Below are 10,460 nucleotides of genomic sequence, written 5' to 3'. Positions count from 1 at the left end.
TGCATATAGTTGAATATGAAGGATTGAGTCGACTTGTAGGTCTTGTACAATCTAATCGATTCGGCTCTGGGACCCAAACCTTCTTAGGGATTGTAAGCTTATACACCAACTCGATCCCATTACAACAATAAGTGCTTGCATATAATTGAGAACATGTTTGTATGATCAACTCCCATGAATCCCCTATGAACCCATGACACCCTAGTGCTTTTAATCAATTGTTTACATATCCATTTATTTACCTTGCATTGTTTTCATTACTTTACTTTTACCTTGTTGATTAGTTTAGTGTATCTCCTACCTTAACCCAAATTGTGACACCCTAAGACACAACCATTTGCAATTGAGAATCCTATATCAATACCTGTCCCTTGGGATCCAACCTTTACTTGCCTCTTTTTACTAAGAGTAGTTTGTAAAGTTATAAATATTGTTTTGGTTGGTAGCTTCTGACGACGAGTTTAATCCACACCAAAAATGGCGCCGTTGCCGGGGACAATGTTAAATTGAATTGATTTTCATTAATTGTTTTTAGTTGTGTCTTTCTTTACCATGGGGAAGTAAAACTCCTCAAGGTTGTTCTAATTGTTTTCAAGTTGTTTGATATTTTGCATGACTAGGAGATCAAAAGATAATTTATTGCCTATTGATTTCGAAATTGAAAGGACTTTAACCAACAATAGAAGATGTGCTAGAGGTATTTCAAGAGTTGTAGGTATTGGTAAGATTGTGGACATTCAACCAAATAACATTGAGTTTACCAACCCTTTTGCAAGAGAAGGAGAGGATAACCCAATACAAAACCCACCACAAAATCAACCCACAATGCCTAAATTTTCATCACATTCCGTACCAACCGAGGAGAACCTACCAAATGGTACTCCTACACCACAACATCTAACCGGTAATTTCATTGCCAAATTCGCATTCATACAATTAGTTGAGAGAAGTCAATTTGGAGGGATGCCTAGTGAAGACACTCATTCACATATGGAGACTTTTTGTGACTATTGTGATGCGATATCTCAAACCGGAGTTACTCAAGACCAAATCCGATGGGTATTATTTCCTTTTTCTTTGATTGGTACCACGAAGCTGTAACGCCCCCGAAAAGCAGACAGACAGCTCAAAATAGCTCTTTTATTTAATAAACAGACATCAGCGGAATAATAGGGCGTCACCACCGTATTTCCCATCTGGAAAATACAAGGCTATTACAAGAATAAAGATAAATACAAAGTTAAAGTTAAAAAATAATAACTCTATTACATATTCATCCTATTAGGTCATTGATTCTATTTGAAATTTCTCACACATGTCCTTCCTCGACACTTGTATCTGAAAAAGAATGAAAGTAACGGAATTAGCCATCCACATGCTGAGTATGACTCCGATCACCTCCACCGACCCTACTTACCTGCTGATGTGAACATTATTTACGCACATTTAGTCCCCTAATTGAGCCTATTTTGCATACTTTTATAACATTTCATGACCATTTTATCCGTCAAATCCTTCCTATTTGCTTTCCTAGTGCATTTTACATGTTTTGTAGGAAATAAGATAATAAGGCGGAAATTCCCGTATTTCGTGCATATTTGGAAGCTTATTGACGATATTTGATGGACTAAGTATGAAGAGGAAGCAAGAATGGTGACCAAGGAAGAATAAATAAAGAGTATATGGAGGAATCTTAGGCTTAAAAGCAAAAAGAAAGGGAATAACAGCTCAACCCGCGCGGGTCAACTCTATCTGGAGCAGGATACTGATGAACCCGCTCGGGTCATTTTCAACCCGCTCGGGTTGAGGCTCAGGACGTCCATATTTTGCTCGAGACGGGCGTATTCCTGGACAGGAGACTTTTTCCTTGCTACGTGAACTACAATCAGCCCGTCTTCACCCTTGACGCCTTGATTATTCGGCAAGCAACAACGAAAAGAGAAGCCCTTCTCTCCAAAAATACCGGGTCCTCCTTGCTCAACTTAAAAAGTGTAATTACTAGTTTAGCCCTTAGTTAACCCTAATGCATCCTCCCTAATTTCCACTATAAATACCCCATTAGTCTAATTAGAGGGGCATGTTCTTGTTATCAATAATTAGTGTAGTTAATATCAATCAAATCTCTCTTTAATATTGTAATCAAGTATTAATCAAGTTTTAATCCAAGTTTTAGTTCTTTAATCTCTCTTTTGTTCATCCTTTATTTTGGGTAATTGAAGATTATTTGGGTTATTATTGGGAGATTGACAACCTCTCAATCAAGCATTCAAGTACTTCTTTTATCTTTGCTTTATTATTGGAATCATTAGTAGGTATAAATCTCTTAATCCCTTTTTAATTATTGTTAATTACTTTCATTTGTTCATCATGTTTCATATTGTTGGTATGATTGACAACCTTGCTAGCATGTTCAACATGATGATGAGTGAGTAGTCTCTTAGCTAGGGTTAATGGGTGATTAGGGGAAACCAACATGGGGAGTGATTCATGCTTAAATTAATATGCTTTCATGTTTTATTTGCTTGCTTGTTTTGATCTCAACTCATGCACATGTTATGTTTGATGAAATGCTAAGCCTATGAATCCTTGCATTTACTATCATCTCCTATCTTTTCAATGAGACTTGTAAGACATAACCCAACTCGAGTCTCATTAGACCATGCATGTTGTTGAGTAGGGAAGATTAAGTCGACTTGTAGGTGTTGTACAATCTAATCGATTCGGCTCCGGGACCCAAACTTTCCTAGGATTGTAAGATATAACCCAACTCAATCCATCACAACAATAATTGCTTGCTTATAATTTGAGAACATGTTTGTATGATCATATCCCATGATTCCCCTATAATCCCATGACACCCTAGTGCTTTTTAATCAATTGTTTACATCTTTCCTTTTGTTGCTTGTTTATTGCCTTTATTAGCTTAGAATCATCAACCCATTATAATTGTGACAACCCTAAGCATAACCATAATTAGATTGAATAATTTGAGTAACCACCGTCCCATGGATCGACCTCGACTTACCACTAGCTAGTTGTATGTTGAGTATTATAAATGTGTTTAATTGGATGAGCGACGACATCACCCCATCAAAATGGCGCGTTGTTGCGGGACGGTGTTGTTTATTTGAATTGTTCTTTTGTCTAGTTTTAGTTGTGCTTCTTCTTGAGGAATTTTGGTTCCTTGGGAATTTATTTCTTGTACTTGTTCTTTTTCACATGCTCAACATGTCTACATTCACTTTTTGGCAATATGAAAATGAATCATTTGATAAATATGTTGCAAGATTTGAAGATTATATGACTCATGCTTGGCATCATGGTTTTACTATTTCGAATTATGAAGCATGTTGTGTTGTTTATAATGGCATGAACCTTGAAACCCGCAACTTGGCATTTCACTTGAGTGGTGGTAGGATATGTGAGATGAGTTGTGAGGAATTTTGGGAATTTGTTGAGTTCATGACCACCCATTGTCTTAAGCAAACTATACATGACATCTTTGAGAATGCCAAGGAAGGAATGGAAGTGATAAAAGCCACATTTCAAAAATTCATTGAGGAAAACTATGATGAAAATGAGATTTGTGAGGATGAGAAACCTTCCTATAACCTTGAGTCAACCCACTTTGTCCACAAAATTACCCCACTTTGGGAAGATGGAGTGCTAGATGAGGAGAGTGATGATGAGGAGGAGTACATTCTTGATTGTGAAACTAATGCTTGGATGCCGTCATCCTACTCTTCTTGTGTTTCAATGAAATCAACCTCCATGGAATTTGATGTTAATGGGCAAAGTGAGAGTGATATGGATGAGAGCTTGAGTGAAAACTCACCCTTTGAGGATGACATATTTGAGGGAGACAATTGTGTTGAGCTTGGTGAGCCTTGCTATGACAACCCCTTTGATAATGGACCTTGTTGGGATGAGGAATTTGATGAGGACATTTGGGAACCTCAATTAGACACTCTTGAAATCACCTTGGATGATAATGAGAGCACTTGCATTGAATGTGGTGATTTTGACTATTTGGAGGAAGAGTTGAGTGAATTGCCAACCAACTACCCACTTCATGTCCCTTCCATCCATCATTTTTCTTATGATTTTTGTCATGATGCCCTTGATATGCTTGTTCGGTCTTTTACTTGGGCATTTTTCAATTGCATAATCTTGTGTTGCTATGAATGCCTATTCATGTCTCACTCCCAAGAATTTGACCGACTTCTACGTGCTTTGAGTGCTAGTGATAATTTTCTATGAAATTGTTAATTGATAGTCCTTGGTTTGATGGAGTTCCTCAATAACCATTAATTTGTATATATGCATTTAGTGTAGTTTTGCATTCATTTAATTGCATGAGAGATGAAAGGGAAGGATCTCATATTTTTAATTGAGTTTTTGAAGGAAATTCATAAAAATGAGAAGATGAAAAATGTCAAGAAATGAAGAAAATGGAAAAATTGGGCTTATGAGTAAGTGTGTTATCAAGGGAAAGGTCTTGGGCCGAGATCACAAAAAAGACGTCCATCCCGAGATAAATCCGGGCGGGTTGAAGGCCAAGAAAAGAAGAAAAATTCTCTGCCCAAGAATCCGGGCGGATTTTAAGAAATACGCCCTTCTTTGCTGTCAACCCGAGCGGGTTGAAACTATCTGGAGCGGGTTCACAGCCAACCCGAGCGGGTTATTTATGTCCCGAGCGGGTCCACCCTCTGATTGCTGGAATCTCACAGAATCACGGGCAGAATATTACTACCCCACCCGTGTTCAGCCTTTGACTCGTGAATGCATTGATTTTCAGCTATAAAATCCACTCTACACTCAAGCTCACCTACCATCTTCATCTTCTACCTTCAAACTCAACCTCAACTGTAATACTCCGTATTTTAATAATAATTTATAAGAATAATTTATGTAATTTAATAAGTGATTAAATGACATTTCTAATAACAATTACAAATAAGACGTTAATTAAATAATAAATGAAGTAAGCAAGTCGGGAATTGGGTTTAGCTAATAATTGGACCTTGGGCCGTGTGCCATATTTTGGTGGATCGAAATTTAGTATTATAATATGGATGTGATCGGGATTTGTATCGGGAATTAATAATAAATAATATGGAAATAATAATAATAATAATAATAATAATAATAATAATAATAATAATAATAATAATAATAATAATATAATTTATAATGGTAATTCCTATAATAATTATAAAAAGGTAATTATAATAAGTTTCCTAATTGAACTCACATACTCTTTAATCTTACCCTATAAATACCATAATAAATCTGAAAATAATTCATAAAAGAAGAAGGAAGAGATCTAAAAGAAAGAAGAATAAAATTAAAGAAGAGAAAAGCAAAGGAATTAATTCGTTATCGCTTCAAGGTAATATTTCAGACCGTCTTATGTATATACTTTGCGACACTATAACTTGTTATCTAGACCACCATAGATCAGGCCGTAAGTACCGTTGTGACCGTGGATGACCAAGGGGGGCTGTTATTGGGGTTTTCGAATGGTGGTTATGGGTGGTTGGTTACACGCTGAACACGGGTTTGAACCCATTACCGTGACTCTTTCTGACCTGGGCTTGGTAGGGTTGGGTCATGGTGGTTTGGTCGACCACGGTGGGGGTGTTGGTAGGGTGGCTGGTGGTGGTTGGTGTTGGCGGTGGCCGAAATAGCGTGAAACAGGGTGAAAACAGGGGATGCGCGTGGCCGTCTTAAGACGAGCTTTGTGACTTCGTTAGTTGACCATTGGGGAAGTGGGGACCACCCCTGGAGTCACCGTGGGACATTTGTGTCAACGGTGGTGGCCGGATGTGGTAATGGTGGCTGTGGTGGTATTGGCGAGGGGTTATTTACACGGTGTTGTCGAGGTCGGGTTTTCGGCAATTAGTCATGTTCGTGATTGTTGCTGCTAGGGCGTGAGTGTTCATGTGACACCCCTCGATAGTGCATGAAAATTAAAGCGGAATTTTCGAGATTTTTAAAACCTTTAAAGTTTAAAGTGTGAAATCCACCATAAGTGATCAAACGAAAATGAAAAGTAAGATGAATAAGTTTTACAATTAATAAAAACGAAGTGCGTTGGGGAAAAGATATCCCACGAATAAACACCAGTTTAACGATAGGTGAGTCTAAGCAACTATAACTAAGGTCCAAGGTTCAACGTTCTCGCTAGCTCACACGTCTTCCCCATAATCTGCATCACAAACCTGTCATTCATGTAAACATGAACGCCACAGTCAGTGGGGAGTAACTCAGGGTTCTCCCAGCCACCATATGTTGAAATGCAAATAAGCAAGAACTTAATTAAACATATTGATCATACATTATACTTGAATAATAATAAACAAGGGGATATAAACGATAATCATAGTGAGATAGACATATTGCATTCTTAATGAGATAGGCATGGTACATCATATTAAACATGCATTTAAGGAAACTAAACATGGATATGAGATTAGGCATTGAATCATATGGAGAAGGTAAACAACGGATCAATTGAATAGAGAATACATGGATGGAAACCAATAGCCATTAATTTGAAAACCTCTTAACAACCATAGCACGGGATGTGGCTACTAATGTCACATTCATACTTATGGCTTGCATCTCACCATAAGAACGAATGGGAACATCAATCCCGGCGATCATATCGCAACTAGGGGCTTACATCTCACCACTAGTATCCGATAGGACCAAGACACTCGCAACAATCATAGAGGACGTGCACTCTCGTATATAAGAACACGCCAATGACCGTAACAAGCAAGACATTTACAAAGGATTGACTCAAAACAAGACAAACCCCTAGACTCCAACCTCCTGGTAGGACGACGATCATAATACGGTCCTAGTCTAAATCGGCGGACTCTCGGGATGGACGACACCCGGTCGACATACAATCCCAAATCGTATCCAAGACTCGATCCATGACACCTAGCCGTGCCCCAAGGTCGAGTAACCCCAATCGGAACAATGGTACCTAGCCGTACCCCAAGGTCCGAAGAGGCGGAAGGAAGATAGCCCAACTCGGAAACAATGGCACCTAATCGTGACCCAATGTCCGAGGGCAAATAAATAAGGAATGTCGAGTAGTCGCACAATGTAAAACGTCACACTCCGATCACAAGTACGAGTAACAATAGTTTGCATGAACATAACATCAATAAGTCTTATATTAACCAAATACCAATAAGGAAGAAGATACATGCATAAACCATTGATCATTAGAGGTTACAAGTGAAAAGGAGCTCACGGGGACTCTCGGCCGGTCAAGAGACCGGCACGGTCCACCGGGTTGGGACAACAAGCCAAAATCAAAATTTAAATAAAACTTACAGTGCACTCCCAGTAGGTCAAGAGACCGCCGCGGTCACCCTACTGGGACTACGACCAAATTTCCAAAAACACATAAAACCTTGATGCACTCCCAGTAGGTCACCCATTTCTCGGTCACCCGGCTGGGAATACAGCCAAATTTCCAAAAACACATAAAACCTTCAGTGCACTCCCAGCCGGTCACCCGGCTGGGAATATGCCCAAAACTCAAAATCACCTAAAACCTTCAGTGTACTCCCAGCCGGTCAAGGAGCTCTGGCCGGTCACCCTACTGGGACTACGAGCTTTCTAAAATGTGTTCAAAACTTACAGGATCTCCCACCGGTCGACAAGAGGGCTCCCATCACCCTACTGGGACTACAAACACGCGGATTCAATGCAAAACACTTCTAAACCATTTGAAACCAACAAAAATCGTTTCCCATCAATTGTTTACGTATCCTATCATGATTCTAACTCGGAAAAACAACATATTTGAGCATGTGAATGGGTAATTTCGGATTCAAGAGATGTAGCATGAGAATTTCATCAAAACATGTGAGAATTGCAAACAAGCATGATATTCAACATCCAAATTAGCACCAATCATGAAAGATACAACTTTTAACATTCATGTGAGATTATAACTACAAAAACCACACAATTTTAACATAAAAGTCGAGTAACCCATCACCGTTACCTTTTTGCACTTCAATCTTCTAAAGACTCGTCAATGATGTAGCTATCCTCCTCCGGGTTGTCCAAGTTCTCCCCTAAACACAAAAATAAAGGTATTAAGTCAAGAATCCACATCCTTGTAAGATAAGAATTTCGAAATAGAGGAAAAGATGGTGACTTTCTTACTTAGAAAGAAGGGAAATGAGAAAAGGAAGAGAATGGCGCGAAAAGGAACGAGATTGGTGAAGAGTTGAGTGAGTTATGGTGATTTTAGGGTTGAGAGCAAAGGGTTTAACAATGGTGGAGTGTTTGTTGAGGAATTTCAGAAATTAGAATGAGGGAGATGAAGTTGTGAGGGTTTAGTTGAGGGTTTTGTGTAGAGAAAAGAGGGGAAAAAGGCCCATGAGTCAAGATAAGCCCAATAACTCAAAATGAGTCGGTATCCACTAGAATTTTCGTCCCAAGTCTACTATAACTCGAGACGGAGAATAATATTATTAAAATCTACACTATCATTACCGTTACACGGCTAAGACGATATTTTATGAAAATAAGCTTTAAATAATAATTATTTAATAAAAATTACTTAAAAGTTTATTTAAAAATATAGGGAAAGCGCGGGGTGTTACAATCATCCCACCTTTTAAAAACTTTCGTCCTCGAAACTTGAAAATAGAAGTGAAAAGTCATATAAAAATAAAACCGGAGTTTTGAAATCGGTAACCAAAACATTAAAAGGTTACTTATCGTAAGAATCAAAATCCTTTCAAAAGCCTCACATAAACTTTTTCCGATGTAACCGATTCTCATCAAAGGAACGGAAGTGCTCTCGTTGCGCATTCAAGAACACCACATTCCAAATCAAAGACATGGTCAAAAGCAGATCATTTGTATAAATCGAAAATTAAAATACTTTCAAAAACATTAATGAAGAGTTTTCAAAAGTATAAGTCTCATTCATGGAACGAAATTGCTCTTGTCGTGCACACAAGAACGCTAACTTTCCAAGTCAAGGACAAGTTTAAAATGAAAATCATTCGCCGACAAGCATAGAACAAGTTATTAAACGTTTCAAATAACGAGTTCTAACATCCTATCAACGTCAAAATCAAAAGAAAAGGCAATTCACTCAAATTTTCTTTTGCAAAGGTCAAAATGGAAATAAAGGTTTCATTTCTAAATTCAAAAGGGAGGCAAATTCCTGAAAATAGAATATTAAAATCTTGACAACGAAATCATAAGTAGATCAAAGTCAGTTAGAAATTGAGCAAGGTTAAAAGTAACTCGGGTCTAGCAATTAAAAATCAATAAAAAGAAGTTATACTCGTAGAACAAAAGGAGAACTAAATCAAGTTCTCATTTTCAAACCTTTAAAATAGGGAGGGTTTTGTAAAAGTAACATAAATTTTTAACAATGGATCAAACTGGTAGCTTGAAATGTTTAGAAATAGTACGAAATGAAGAAAACTTTGACATCATGAAAACAAAGTACGCTAAGAGGGTTCAAACTTGACTAACAAAAGAGCTATGATGAACTTCCTAGGAGAAGAGTTGAAATCGAATCTACAAGGATATCAAAGATAGAGTTTCACAAGTTACGAGTATCACATTTAAAGGAGGAGCATGATGAAGCGAAGAAGAGAGGTATGAACGGAAACGCTTATGCTTAAGGAAGGAAGGAATTTAAACAACAAGGAAACGCCAAAAAGTGAAATCTCAAATGACAACACGATCCTAGACGGCTTCTAAAACTTCCTAATAAAGTAAATCTCACAACCATATTACCTCCAAGGATTACTCAGGATAACTTACGTCACTCTACATCTAAGCTATTCCATAAAACAAGGTACTTCACCACATTTGTGATTCCATAACTCTCAAATATAAATCATCTATAAACGATTTCCAAGAAAGATCAAAACTACTAAAACAGTTACACACCTAACCAACTATCGACTACTAGGAGTTCTCACTATGTTAAAATCCTCAATCAAAGGTCAAAATCTCAAGGTCTTTATACTTTCTAACACTCCAAACCAAACTCTTATCCACACCCGAATTCGCAAACATAGATGATCACATTCCCCAAATCATAAAGACCACCAACCAAAAGTAAATAGGTTTGTCATACAATTTTTCCTACCCAACTCAACTCAAGTTCCACTAATCCAATTTTGACGAAATCAAGGCTCACAAAGAATCCTCAAAGAGCACCTCACTCACTCTACAACGTAGCCAACAATGCCATCACTCTACTAAAGAAACAAGAGCAATAACTAGGTCAAGAAATGATAGGAAATTTCAAGGGATATAGGAACGTGACGAGGTGTGAGATCAAAGGAGTCAATGATAAAGGTAACTAGTTAACACCAGTAAGAGATATTAGAATTAGAGGGGTATTCAAGGCAAGGAAAAGACAAGTAAACTTTTATACTTAAGAAATAAAT

At 37.8% G+C, this 10,460-nt stretch overlaps 1 long non-coding RNA gene across 1 annotated transcript; it reads right to left on the bottom strand.

The window, feature by feature from the left end:
• Window positions 1-5,983: 5,983 nt before the first annotated feature.
• Window positions 5,984-8,099, bottom strand: LOC141594312 (uncharacterized). Its single transcript, XR_012522114.1, has 2 exons — window positions 8,036-8,099; window positions 5,984-6,224 (listed from the first exon to the last, which is right to left on the bottom strand). It is a non-coding gene; the product is annotated as an uncharacterized LOC141594312 (long non-coding RNA).
• Window positions 8,100-10,460: the final 2,361 nt, after the last annotated feature.

Source organism: Silene latifolia, chromosome 8 (assembly GCF_048544455.1).
Source record: "Silene latifolia isolate original U9 population chromosome 8, ASM4854445v1, whole genome shotgun sequence".
In the NCBI taxonomy this organism is placed as follows: domain Eukaryota; kingdom Viridiplantae; phylum Streptophyta; class Magnoliopsida; order Caryophyllales; family Caryophyllaceae; genus Silene; species Silene latifolia.
The sequence above is the reverse complement of the archived record's forward strand: the minus strand, read 5'-3'. Positions and strand labels throughout refer to the sequence as shown.